Genomic DNA, 14,330 nt, shown 5'->3' with positions numbered 1-14,330 from the left:
TTTATGCATCTACATATGACTGAGAGAACACTGAAGTAGTTCAGATGTATTGAAGGATAATTTATAGCCTTAAATACAGTAGTGAACTAGTCTTATGCCAGCATGAATAACGTGTAGACAATTGTTTACTTAGTATGAAAATTTCTGTAATGATGTATGTATGTGAATAAATCGGTTGAAGGCAAAGTCTAAACCAGTCATAGAGAGTGCAAGCAGTGATTCCTGTGCTGGATCTGTTAATGAAGAGGTACTTGGAATCAACTGAAGGTTTTTGTTTCGTTTTTGTTTTATTGTAAGCTCCAAGGCTCCCTCTTCCATCAGGGAAGGAAAGTGGAACCTGACACACCTATTGGCAGTTGCATTTGGAAATGTAGTCAGGGTATGAATATTACTTCAAAGATGATTCCTATAACTCTGTAAATGTCTGCAATTTCTGCTTTTCCTTGTAAAGTAAATTAGCCAATAGTATTTTCTGAGCTTGCATTTCCTTTTTTCACTTTAAGAAAAAACTGAAGTCTTGAATTCATATTCTATGACTAAAGCTTATTTTCAAATTCTTTTGCATCATATAAGTACAAGTTAAATTACTTTGAGACATAAATAAAGACAGACAGTTCCACTTGACCTTTCTGGCTAGAAAATCAGAAGCAATTCATGTCATGACCACTGTTCTTACTAAAAGCAATGACGTTGCTTTAGCAAGGCAGTATAACCTGTCAAAATTAGATAAGGGACTGCAGAGTTTAGACAGTTATTAGTCAGGATTTTGGGGAAATTAAGCTCCTGTAGGTACCTATAGTAGCTCATCTGTGTATTCTACTCACACGAGGAGAGCAGGAGGAGCAGACCATAATTGAGACCATAGTTTAGAAATTAACTGGTAAACAGAATATTTTGTAATTAAATAGATTATTTCTCCAGACCCTAAGCTTTGTATGTTCTTGGAAAGGAACACAGAGAGAATTTACCTTTATATTTTCCAATTTCTGCTGGCATTGAAATCAAAGGGCTTTGCAGGTGTTAGAATATCTCTGACTGTTTTTGCAAACTTCACAAGAGAGTTGATTTAGTTTTATTATTTTATTTAGCAGTTGGGACAGCTCACACATAATAAATATATATATACATAAATAAGCCAATATGATGTTGGCAGGTAATTTAACAGGTTATCAGATGATTATTTATTAGTAAATATATGGAATCACTCTTCTAATCTGAAATTATACTGTTCAAAGAAAGCTCTTGCCCTTCCAAAGATCTCTTGTATGTGGCTGGGGAGGACTCTCTTTACCTTTTTGTAGTGTGCTGAGACAAATCACTGTTCAACAATGTGACTTTGCTTTCTGTCTTTCTTGTTCAAACACAGTCAAGCTAGGAATCAGTTCTGTTTCACATGTCTTTATGAGCCAAGTGGCATAAGGATCATGATTCTGTCAATAATGAAAGAAGTTAAATCGTGAAAATGTCATCATATTGACCCAGCACTGATGTACACGCCAGAGGGACTCCTCTGTGAAGGTGACTGTCAGTCAGTCAGATGCTGATTCCACACCTTAGGACATTAAAGATAAGATATTTAAAATTCAAACCTTTTTATCTGTAGAGGAAGTTAGGGACATAAAAAAAATCAAATTCGAATATACAATACCTGTCAACAGTTGTTGACTAAGAAGACTGGTTTCTGCTACTGATGTTTGTCATGTTGGTAGAATCCCAAGGGTAACCCTGAAACCCCAACAAAAGTTTCAAATAGGATTATCCACTTAATCAAATGTACTGTTGTGGGATATCTACCTTCTTTCTCTTCTTAAGCCATCAGGTGATCCAAAGCCTTGAAGCTAGTCACTGTAAAAGATTATCAGTGAATGAATATTTCTACCATCATCATTTCAGTATGGCAAAGAGTTTCCAGGTTAATCCCTTGAATTTTAGTAACACTCCTATAGTTTTAACATATAAAAATTATTGATTTAATAATAATTTGCAAGTACTGTAGGCTTGATAGCATTATTGATAATTGATAATTACCATAGTAGAAAGTAAAAAACAAAACTATCCTTTCAAATAAATAGATGTACAGATGACATTATCTTATTTTGCTGATAGTAGATTACCATTAGTTATATTTCTTTGTGAAAATGGACAGTGGTACCTTTGAAATAAGCAATGTCATGCATACTTTTTTCTTACATTAGCTGAGTCTAGAGTTTTCAGAAGAATTAACGCATGCTCTTTCAGCTTTCATGCCTTTGTGCTATCCCAAGACTCTTAAAGCTAGGAGGATTGATAAGTTCAGCATTTTGCTCATGTAACATGGAGAAATCATTTACAGAGATGATTTATGAAGTTGCAGTGAAACAGTTCATAAAGGATAATGTCTTTCTAGTTAGAATTCACTTGCTGTTACATAGAGAAAGCTTTGGCATTTGAAGGAAAAGTCAGATGTAGTGTCATCAATTTATAACTGCCTATCTGAATATGAGGCAGAGGGAATGCCCCATGAAACATTTTATTTCTGGGAGCGCTATCTTCCCTGATAGTTAAACTTAATCACTCATAGAGGAAGGAGGAAGACATTTGGCAATTAGCCACAGATTTGTGATTGTGCTTAGGGATGGCTGGAAGAAAAAATGAGACACTAAACTATACAACATTTCTGTGTCTACAGAAGAGGTAATTCATTCAAGAATAGGACTCTAATTCTTCTGTCTTAGATATATTATAATGACATAAAATGGGAAGCTTGAGATAAGCTTACCAACTTCATTCCCAATTCAACATTCAGTGACAATAAGATTAGGATATATTTTCCTCTTATCAGTTGACTTGATACTTTTCTATATGCACTGAAATGAAAGCTATTACAGTGGTCCCCGGATATTTGAATCTATTTCCATCCCCCTTTGCTCTTCCACGTTTTTCTTACTAGTTCTGATTCAAATCTCAGCACAGTTCTCTCAGATTAAAACCAGCTCAACCAGATCCTAACTATCGGCTTGACTGTACATTGATTTTGGGAGCAAAACTGCCTGTTCCTGCTGCTCCTGCTCTAGCGATCGTGGGAAGCAGACAAGTAGCTAATAACTAAGACACTAATAAGACAAGCAATGATCTCCAGGGAGGAAGAATATTTTCTTTTCCTTTGCAAGTTCACAGTTGTGTCTTTAAAAAAGTTTGAGGTACTCAGCTGGATTGAAGAGAAGTGGGGCATACTGTGGCAGGTAGGGAGTCAGCTGAAATGACATATAAAGAGGGATTTGTTAAATTATCAGTGAAACATGTAAGTTCTTCTGTGTGCAGAAGTAGAATAACAAGTCTTCAGGGACACACCTGAAGATCTGTGAAGGGTAATTGGGACTAGTTGTTGCATTAAGGAGCTGGACCAGACAACATCTTGCCTTCTAAAGCGAGTAGAATGCAAAATCAAAGTGAAACTTTATATATCAAAGAGAAGATAGCTTTTCTTTCACTTTCTTCTTTTAACTGTGAACTTCTCTGAATAGACAAATTGTACGTCTGGTATCTTGACTACTGTATTGGTATCATTTGAAAATATGCTACATAAACTTTGCTTAGATTGTCCCTATAATGTTTAGAAGAGTAAGTATCACATTTTCCTGATGTGACTATGTGCAAATACTAGAGATGTGTGAGAAACAAGCAGAAAGAAGGCAAATTCAACCTAATCCTTAGAAGAATATTACTTTGGCTTAGTGAAATACATAAATTAAGAAATTTCAATAGCAATAAACTCTACTACTATGATGAAGAAAATTATGAAGTGGATTATAATTCACACATAAAGTAGGCTGAGCTAGATCTCCAAGGGAACATCATTTCAGTACCTCCTAGCTAGTGATTAGGACATTTACTGGTGGTGGATGATGAAAGTCAAGGTATTTCAGTACACTTAACATATAATTGAAATACTGAGCAGCTGTTGGTCATAGACAATTCAGGTTTGTGAAGGGAAAGACCTGTTTAGGTAACTTAATTGTCTTTTATGACAAAGTTACCCACCTAGTTGGCCAATGGAAGCCAGTAGATGGAATCTTTTTGAATATCTGCAACGCCTTTTTCCATCTCTCACTGTATCATTTTGGACAAAATGTTCAGCATATAGCTGAAGGGAGGCCTTATGGCAGCTGCAGTTCCTCACAGGGTGCAGAGGAGCAGCGCTGAGCTTTGCTCTCTGATAATAGCGACAGGGCCTGAGAGAATGGCACGGAGCTGTGTCAGGGGAGAGTGTTGAGTGTTATGAAAAGGTTCTTCACAGGAGGGTATTTGGGCTCTGAAACAGGCTGCCCAGGGCAGTGGTCACAGTCCCATACTGTGGGTGTTCAAGGAACATTTGGACATTGCTCTCAGACATAGGGTTTGAATATTGGGTGTTCCTGGGTGGAGACAGGAGTTGGACTTGATCCTTATGTGTCCCTTTCAACGCAGCATTCAGTGGTTATTTGAGTAGGCAAAGAATAGCTGTTTTACCCTTGGTCTAGATGAATGCCTAAATTCTAGCTTTTCAGTCATGTCTTGTATGATTCAGCCATGAAAATGACCTATGATATCACAGTTAAAGAAGCAGCTAGTGAAGATACTTTTTTTGTGATAATTTGGGATATTTTAAAGTGTTTGCTCCTGTTTTAATCAACCACACACAAAACCTACCAGATGTCTTTAAGATTACAAGTGAGCATTTACTCTCTCCTAACCAGAATACTGATTGGATCTGTCCATATTCTGTAGAAATATTTTTCATTTTTGTCCTGATTTCAGCTGAAACAGAGTTGATTTTCTTCATGTTTGGTATTTTGGTTTTAGGAGAAAAACAATGCAGATAACACATGGATGTTTCAGTTGTTGCTGTGCAGTTATTCATAGAGACAAGGACATTTTAGTTTTTCAGGTTCTCATACTGACCTGCCAGTTAGGAGAACTGGGGACACAAGGAGCTGAGAGGAGACAGCACCAGGACAGCTAACATAAACTGGCGAAAGGGATATTCTACCATATGCCATAATGTGAAAAAATAATAAAACTAGGGGGAAGATAGGGAGGGGCCCCCGCCCAAAGGCACTGTTCAAAAGATAATGAACAATTGTTTTGTGTATAACTTGTTTCAATTAGACATATATATATATTTATACATATTATAACTGTTACTTCTCTTTCTTTTGTCTTAGTAAATAGTTTTTATCTCAACCTTTTTTTTCCCCCCATTCTGTACCCTACCATACAGGGATGGAAGAAAAATCAGTGAAAGACTCTAGTGTTTAGCTACTCCACTAAACCATAATAGCTACTCCATTAAACCATATAGCTACTCCATTAAACCATAACTATTTTTTAAAAAATCATTTTTAACCACAAATTTCATTTATTAGGCCACTGTTCAACGATGAAAATGTAGAGTATTTCTTGTACCTAAAATTAACAATGAAGATAAATTATGCATGTTGTAAGATCAATAAGTATACAGAGAAGTTAGGCTAGTAAGATTATCATGTTGGAAAAGATAATCAGAAATAAATGAAAGGCACTCACCAGTGTTGTAGGCTTGCAAGAGACTCCAGAAGGAGCAATCTCCAGAAAAAGAACCTTTTTCAGTGGCAGTCAGCCCTTAAATTGAGCCTAGGAGAGGTGGAGCCAGGCTCCACCCCTTCTGGTCACACAGCTGAATTGCCTTCACCTGTGCTCCCACAGCTCTGCACTTGCCTCAGGTGATCAATCAGAGGTTCAGGCTGTGATTCAACAGTTCCAATACAATATGTGAAAGGACTATGGTATCTCTGGGTTTAACAATTTACTTTGATTAAACAATATAACTTCTTGATGTTTACTTTCAAGAACTCTCCTGACATGCTTTGATGGGGTATTTGATGTTTATTGATCACTAACCACTTCAAACAGTCATTATGTCCTATGGAGGATAAAGGGCTGTGTGAAGAAAAAAAAAAAAAAGCCAGAGAAAGTTATGTACTTACAAAACAATGAGCTGTTTTGAGAACTGCAGGTGGTGTGCAGGCAGCCTTTTGGGCGGCCTTACAATGAGGAGTTATGAAGGTAGGACTTGAAGTTATGAAGGAGTTATGAGTAGTTATGAAGGTAGGACATCTACTGCTTGACTTGATGAGTTTCAAATCAGGAAGAGGGCACAGAATATTTTGGTAGGAAGTGTGTATGCTCAGCAGAATTGTTTATCACTTTCTCTTTAGAAGAAATATTTTTATCATTTGGATCACTTGTCTCAGGTCCTAAAAGTGGGCCTTTTAAATAACCATAAAAATATATGGGTTACGGTCTTTCTCTGTGGTCCATGATGAAAGCATCAGATAAAATAGGACGTGAATAATGTCCTTTTTAGTATTCTGATGTGGCTGTTTGCATAAAACCTTCAAATCTAGAGCATTTCATGGTTATTCAAAGACCATTATTGGTATTTCTTGGTGATCTTTTATTCAGAACAATAAGAGAAGATTTGCAAAATTATAAGGAGAATAGTTGGCTGAGTTAGTTTTGTTTGCTGCTACTATTTTTTTTTTCTAATGAAGGTGATAAATTCTTAAGGGGAAAAAAAAAAGCAGGTTCTAGTTCTTTCAGGCTTTACTTCCATACATATGTCTGGGAGACATCTCTCCTTTTTCTTCCTTTTCCCTCTGCTTACCTGTCACATCAATGACTATGGTAGGTACTGTTATATAAATGGCTCTTGGGGATGACCTGAAGGAAGTAGCAAATGATTTTGTGCCAGAAATCCTGCATGTATGCATGTACAGAAAACTGCATGTTTCATCTTTGTTCCTCATGAGACCACATTCTGTTTAGCATGGTTGCTAAAAGAATGGAAATAATACTAAAGATACATTGTTTCTCTGATAATAGAAAAATAAAATAATTTTCAATGGGGTTTTAATAATTTGGTTCTAAACTCCTTCCCATGAACAGGAATATCTTCCATTAGATCAAGTTGCCCAGATGTAGGAGACTATGTAAGATGTACCAATGATGTATCAGGTATTAGTAAATGTTGTGGCATTCAGTACCTTGCTATGTAATTTACAGTTTTCAGTTATTTTCACTACCTGGAGTAGCTAGACTTTGGGATCACTTAGGCCTTGTTTGTACTGCTATGTACATGTGGTTCTACCACTGAGAATTTACTTAAGCATAGAAAGAATGTTAAAGGCTCTGGGAGATTGGAGGCATTGCTCTTCATGTGAGCTTGAAAAAGCAAATCTCCTTTGAGAACCAATAGTAATTAACTTTCAGTTTTCTGGGTAATGGAGGATTTTGGTGCCCAAGAGAGAAGGACAGCTAACACAATCCTATGAAAATGAAGTTTTGAAAATGTAATGTCTGTAAGAAGTCCACGCAGTTCACTGCCACGTGCATAAAATTTTACTATTTTTAATCCCAGAATGATCTGTGTTAACTGTAACCTGAAATACTGAGAATGCCTACTTGCAAGGACATAAAGATGGACAGATTTTCTATGATACCAGGGTAGATCCAAACTCATTATTTTTCTAAAATGTGATATGATTGCATGAATGGATGCCAAAAATCCTTGAGGAATTTCCAGAGTCCTTGAATTCCACATGGGCAGAAAAAGAGAATGCGTCTGAAGAAACTCAAATATATAGTAGCCTGGTGTCTTCTCAAACAATAAAGGAAATTGTTTCTGTTTTATTTGTATCTGTGGCCACTATTCTGCTCACAAATAAGCAAAATCTCTCTTAACAGGCTCTGAGCGATACCAGGCTAAGCATTCACAGGTAGGCCAATAATCATATTGTGACACCAAGCTGAGTGGTACAGTTGACACCCTAGAGGGAAGGGATACTATCCAGAGGGACCTGAACAGGCTAAGAGGTGGGCCCATGCCAACCTTATGAAGTTCAACAAGGCCAAGTGCAAGGTTCTCTCTTGCGAAGCCCCACCTGTAGTACTGCATCCAGTTCTTGAGCCCCCAATACAAGGAGAACATGAAGTTGTTAGAGCAGGTCCAGAGGAGGGCCATGAAGATGATCAGAGGGCTGGAGCACCTGCCCTATGAAGACAGGCTGAGAGAGCTAGGGCTCTTCAACCTAGAGAAGGCTCTAAGGAGACCTTATAGCAGCCTTCCAGTACATAAAGGGGGCCTACAGAAAAGCTGGGAAGGGACTTTTTCTAAGGGCATGTAGTAATAGGATGAGGGGCAATTATTTTAAACTGGAAGGTGATAGATTTAGACTAGATATTAGGAAGAAATTCTTTACTGTGTGGGCAGTGAGACACTGGAACAGGTTGCATAGTTAGGTTGTGAATGCCCCTTCCCTGGAAGTGCCAGGGATGGATAGAGCTTTGAGCAACATGGTCTACTGGGAGGTGTCCCTGCCTATAGGGGAGGGGTTGTAACTATATGATCTTAAAGATCCCTTCCAAGACAAACCAGTTAATAATTTTATACAGAAAGAAGAGCTGAACTTACCCAACTGGTGAAGGAGAAGTTCTGCCTATACAGCATTCTTTCTTCTGTATCTGGCCCTTAGATGAGCCCAGCATGGCTCCACCCTGTGTCCACACCTTCTAGTCACCTGGGAAGCACCTGAGAAGCCTGTACTCTCTGGGCCAGACACACCCTTTCACCAGGTGCTCAAATACCAACTCAAGCCATGACCTAATAGTTTCCTTACAGCTATATAATAGAAACCAGAATCTTATCCAAGGGCTTAAGGAAAGTTAAACCATTTGAAAAGTCTGTTTCCTTGCTTTAGGACAGCTTTAACTCTTCAAGGTATGTACAAAATTCTGTGCATAAGACTGAATGAGTCCTCAGTGAAATTAAAATGAAGCTTCCTACTCTTTCTTTAGTAAAAACTGATGCTGAATGATGTGTTAAATTCAAATGCCGTCTAAGCAAAGAATTAATTTTCACGTGTCTTTTTTTAGATCCTATTGTGTGATGGATTACTGTGCTTAAGTTGTGAATTATAAAATTAATTGCTTATTAACTACTACTGTGAAGCATGTTACACACAATTCCTTTTGAAATTATGTAGCTTTAAGATAAGATATATGTCTGGTGATAAGCCCTAGGAATAACAGTTTTCAGTCAATAGTAGGTTTCCTGGGCACAATACTCTAGCTAGGGCCTCATGATGGTGGAGTAGAAACAGACAATCCCCTTCCTTGCCCTGCTGGCTATCTCCGTTCTGATGCAGCCAAGCATGCTGTTAGCTTTCCAAGCTGTAAGCTTATACTAATCAATCATGTTAAGTTTTCATCTACCGTGGCCTCTAAGTCCTCAGTGGGGCTACTCTCAAGGAGTTCTTTCAATTTGTATATTTATCTAGGATTACCCTGACTCCAGTGTAAAACCTTATGCTCTGCTTTGTTGAACCTCAATAAGCTTCACAGGGGCCCATCTTTTGAAATAATCAAGATCCCTTTGGGTGACATCCCTTCCTTCTGCCATATCAACTGCACCACTCGGCTTTGTGTCATCAGCAAACTTAGAATCATAGAATCAAACTTGCTGAGCATGCATTCAATCTCATCATTTATGTCACTGATAAAGATGTTGAAGAGTACCAGTCCCAAGACAGACCTCTGGGGATCACCAGTCATTACTGGCTTCTACCTGGGTATAGAGCCATTAACCACAGCCTTCTGGCTGCAACCTTCCAACAAATTCCTTATCCACTGAATAGTCAACTCTTCAAATCCATAACTCTCCAATACAGAGATAAGGATGTGGTGGGGGACCATATCAAAGCACAAGTCCAGATAGATGACATCAGTTGCCTTCCCTTCGTCCACTGTTGCCGTCCCTCCATCATAGAAGGCTACCAGGCTAATCTTCCAGTCACTGGAGACTTCATCTGTGAGCCACGACTCTTCAAATATGCTGGAGATTCAACTCAGCTACAATACTGATATTGTATACGTTCAGTTTCATGAGTCTGTCTTGGACTTGCTCTGCTCTTACAGTGGCAGGCAGTTTGATCTCAACCCCATTCTCTTTGACTTGTCTCTTCTGACAAATGTATCTATAAAATCCCTTCTTGGTGTTTTTAACCTCCTTCACCAGGTTCAGTTCCATCTGTTTCTTGGCTTTCCTAATCCCATCTCTGCATGTCCAGGCAGCATCCCTGTATTCCTCCCAGGTGACATGTCTTTGCTTCCACTGCCTTTACTTACCCTTCTTTTCCTTCAGTTTGCCCAGCAGGTCTTTGCCAAGCTGTGCTGGTTTCCTGCCACCTCTTCCTGCTTTCTTATTCTGAGGGATAGAGAGCTCTTGCACTAAAAGTGTTGTCATCAGTAATATTCTTAATTGAGGGTTGCTTTCATTGTAGAGGTAACCGATATGTTCATAAAGCTTCTGGCAAAAATATTAGATTGTTGAGATAGATTATCATTCAAAAATAGTGACAGTTTGGAATTTCGTTGGACAAATCTTTAAGATTTATTCTTGTTAGTTTGTTTTGAAGGCTATTACAGTGTGGAATGAAAACTGAAGCAGCTATGTCTATCATACTATGGGTTATTGTGGATCTTTTGTAAGTGGTTCATTGATGTATGGTATTTACAGGAACTGTCTTGGATGTAATGCACTTTATCTTATTTTCTTTATCTTCTAATTTAGTGTTGTAGAGCTTACAAAACTGTTGTCATAAATAATCTGTTTCTTTTTTAATATATATGTAAATATCTCAAATTAAAATATGATTTTTGTTGTTCTTTCACTCTTGTTTTTAAATATTTGACATTTAGAGAAGAGCCTACCCCTCTTCAACTATTGGAACAACGTCTCAAATTTAAAAGAAAATTCCAGAATCACCTAAGAGCTATGGCCTTGCTTATGTATTCTGTTCAGTATTGCACACTTTCTCAGTCATACTTTCTTTTATAAAGCAATAAAATAAGTCATTATCACTAAAAATGCAGTGCTAAATTAGTAAAGGATCACTAACTCCCCTGCAGTTCGCATACCGATAAACTATGTAAAACTAATCAGTGCAGCGTCTTAGGAGTGGAGTAGAATCTGGCACATTTTCAGGAAAATGCATTTCCTTTTTCAAAGTTAAATGTTGGGTGGCTTCACTCTTACTGTTGGTGAGAGGATCCACCTAGTTGATGGGAGCACTATAAGCCTTGCACCATCAGGGGAAGAACTGGGGTGTGGAGGAAGTTGATTTAGAGGTTTGTCAATGCCTTGATCTAAATATTCTGAAAGGAACTCTTAGTACTTGACTGAGAAACAATAGTAACACTTTGCATTTTCATCCGAATATCTTAAAAACTTTGCAAATAGCATTATATTTGTAAATGTTCATTTATAAATAAATAGTATTTAGCAAATGGGAAGCATGTAGTGAAAGAAGTAATCCTATTTTTTATTATTCTTTTACTTACTGAAATTCACAGAAAAGTAATTACAGTGTTTTTAAATAAGTTTTAACAGTTTGGATAATGTTTCATAGGAAGTCTGCTGTAAAACAGGGTATACAACCCAGATTTCCTGTTTTGTCTGTGGTAACAAATCAATCTTCCCTTCTTCTTTCAATGAATATTCTAGCCCTACAGCTCATCCAGAATTTTGTTGTTTTAAGCCACAGTAAGTATGTTAAAATACATAAGCATTGCTGTGATTAGAATGCAAAACGTTATAACAATTAAAGAAAATTTACACCAAGGCATCAAATAGGACCCCATTAAGCAGCCTCTGTCCAGGTCTCATAAGTTTTTGTTTGTTTGTTTGTTTTTTAAATAAAATATGGTTGTTTTCATTGTGTGTACTGCTAGGATGTGAATATTCATCTCTCGTGTCTCAGTTACTGATGTACCCCATTTTTCTACAGCCAGTGTTGCTGAACTCAGAATCATACTGAAATGACAGTGTTTCTAGAATGCTGTTTTCATAGAATCATGGAGTACTTGAAGTTGGAAGGGAACTTTGGAGGCCATCTGATCTAAACCTTTGATAAAATAGGGGCTCCTGGAGGTGGTTGCCCAGGATCATATCCAGATAGGTTCCAAAAATCTGCAAGACTCAACAACATTTCTAGGCAACCTGTGCCAGTGTTTAATCACCCTCACCATAAAGAAATGTTTTCTGATGTTCAGATGGAACCTCCTGAGTTTCAGTTTATGTCTTCTCCTTTGTGTTTGGTTTTCAGCACAAGCTGAAAATGGCCTGGCTCTATCCTCTTTACACCCTCCTTATTTATCTACTCTGACGAGGTCCCCCTGAGGCTTCTCTAGGCTGACAAGTCCCAGCAATCTCAGCACTTCCTCATAAGAGAGTTACTCCAGTCCTTCCATCATCTTCATGGCCCTCCACTGGGCTCTCTGCAATAGTGCCAGGTCTTTTATGAATTGTGGAGTCCAGAACTAGCCACAGAATTTCAGATGTGGTCACACCAGTGTTGAGGAGCAGGGAAGGACCATTTCCCTCAAACTGCAGCCCAGGATGCCTTTAGCCTTTGCACCAAGTACACATTGCTGGCTCATGTTCAACTTAATGTCCACCAGGACTGTCAGGTCCTGTTCTGCAAAGCTGCTTTCCAGCAGCTTTTTCTCTGTTGCCTCTAAAATGTACTGATGTGTGTATTGTGTTGTTTCTTCCCTGATGAAAGACTTTGCACTTCTTGATGAACTTCATGTGGTTTCTGTCAATCCATTTCTCCAGCATGTCAAGGTTCTTCTCTGGCATTTCAGACACTCCCCCGAATTCCATGTCATCTGTGAGTTTACTTAGAGTGTGTTATATCCCACTGTCAAGATAATTAATTAAAATGTTGAACAGGACTGGACCTGCTATTGACCCTTGGGGTACAGTGCTAGTTACCAGTCTCCCATTAGCCTGCATCACTTATCACAACCCTGTAGGCCTAGCTATTCAACCACTTTTCAGTCCATCTCACTGTATGCTCATCTAGCCCATACAGCAACAATTTCACTATGAGGATTTTATGAGGGACAACACCAAAGGCCCTTTTTTTTGTCAGAAGTGATCACCCTATTACCAAATCTACATTATACAATGCATCTCAGAAGTGAGTCCCAGCTGGGAAACGATAGTGACTTGCAGAAAGAATCACTGGCTCAACTGTGAATAATTTTTTGAGTCAGTAGTGTGGCTTCAAGTGAATAGCAATGTAGATCTTATTGTTCCTGCTGACTAATTCCCCTCCACATTTGGGGATCTGAACTGTTCAGTGGTTCCTGCTCTGGGAAAGGCTGCTGGTGTTAACAAATCATCCATGCAATCGTATGCCCTTCAAAGTCACAGTTAAAGAGCCAGCACTGTGTCCTGTTTTGAGCTGAAAGCTTTAAGAAGAAAATACTGAGAGGGACATCACAGAGCTATCCATAGTTATCTAGTGGAAGACTGTAGTGAAGGTGAAGAGACAGTCTTTTTGGAGTCACATGTTGATGATAGGCACAAGTTGGTATATGACAAATTTATTCCTTATATAAGAAATTTCTTTATTTTTAATCATGAAAGTGTTCAAACACTTCCTTACAATTACTTTGGGAGTAATTTACCCAAAGTATCTGTGGAATCTTTGATCTTGGAGAGACTGAAATTTGAGCTAGACAGGACCGTGAGCACTGTGCTTTGACTGGACCTGATTTTCACAGTGTATTCACAGAGGTCCCTTTCAACTTGAATCATTCTGTGATTCCTCTCAGGTTTGTTTACTCTATTCTCACAAACAATACTGTAGTCTTATGAGCAGTGGAAGACGGTTTTGGAAGCTGTATATTCTGAAAGTTACTGGTTTGGACCTTAAAAATAAGCATTAAATGACAATTGAGCAATTATGAGCATATAATACAGACATGTTCCCTCTAAATATTTCATCCCTTTGCTGCTTGTTCTGAATTGCAGTTCATCTAAAGTAATAAAGAAAATAAAAATGATTCTGTTGTAAAACTGAGTGATGCAGATGACACCAGTGTCCCGCGCGCTTTCCTCCTGTCCTGATGCAATTTGAATTACATCATACTTCATTACAGGTGTTCCTATTTTCATATTAATGACATCTTCACTACAAGGTTTCTCATGCTTCTTTGATTTTGTCCTCTTGACTTGATAAAAAGGCCTCAGTACCCCAAAGCACAGCATTCTTCTATTGAAATTGGTGGATTTTCTTCCTGTCTCCATCCATTGATGGTTTTTGCTCTGTCTTCTGTAAATGACTGTGGAACTTACCTCAGGATGCTGGGGCTTCCCAGCCTCATTTGTCATTGGTGTTCAACATACAGAAAGCAGAGCACACTTCAGAACTTACAGTTTAACACTTGCACCTGTCACTTTCTAATGTTCTAACTATGAATCA

General features: G+C 38.2%; 1 long non-coding RNA gene across 1 annotated transcript; it reads right to left on the bottom strand.

The window, feature by feature from the left end:
• Positions 1-1,086: 1,086 nt before the first annotated feature.
• On the bottom strand, positions 1,087-5,588 carry LOC116226523 (uncharacterized). The gene is made up of 4 exons (XR_004166337.2): positions 5,545-5,588; positions 1,795-1,845; positions 1,649-1,725; positions 1,087-1,552 (listed from the first exon to the last, which is right to left on the bottom strand). It is a non-coding gene; the product is annotated as an uncharacterized LOC116226523 (long non-coding RNA).
• Positions 5,589-14,330: the final 8,742 nt, after the last annotated feature.

The sequence above is a fragment of the Phasianus colchicus genome, chromosome 3, assembly GCF_987193195.1.
Source record: "Phasianus colchicus chromosome 3, bPhaCol1.hap1.1, whole genome shotgun sequence".
NCBI classification, from domain to species: domain Eukaryota; kingdom Metazoa; phylum Chordata; class Aves; order Galliformes; family Phasianidae; genus Phasianus; species Phasianus colchicus.
The sequence above is the reverse complement of the archived record's forward strand: the minus strand, read 5'-3'. Positions and strand labels throughout refer to the sequence as shown.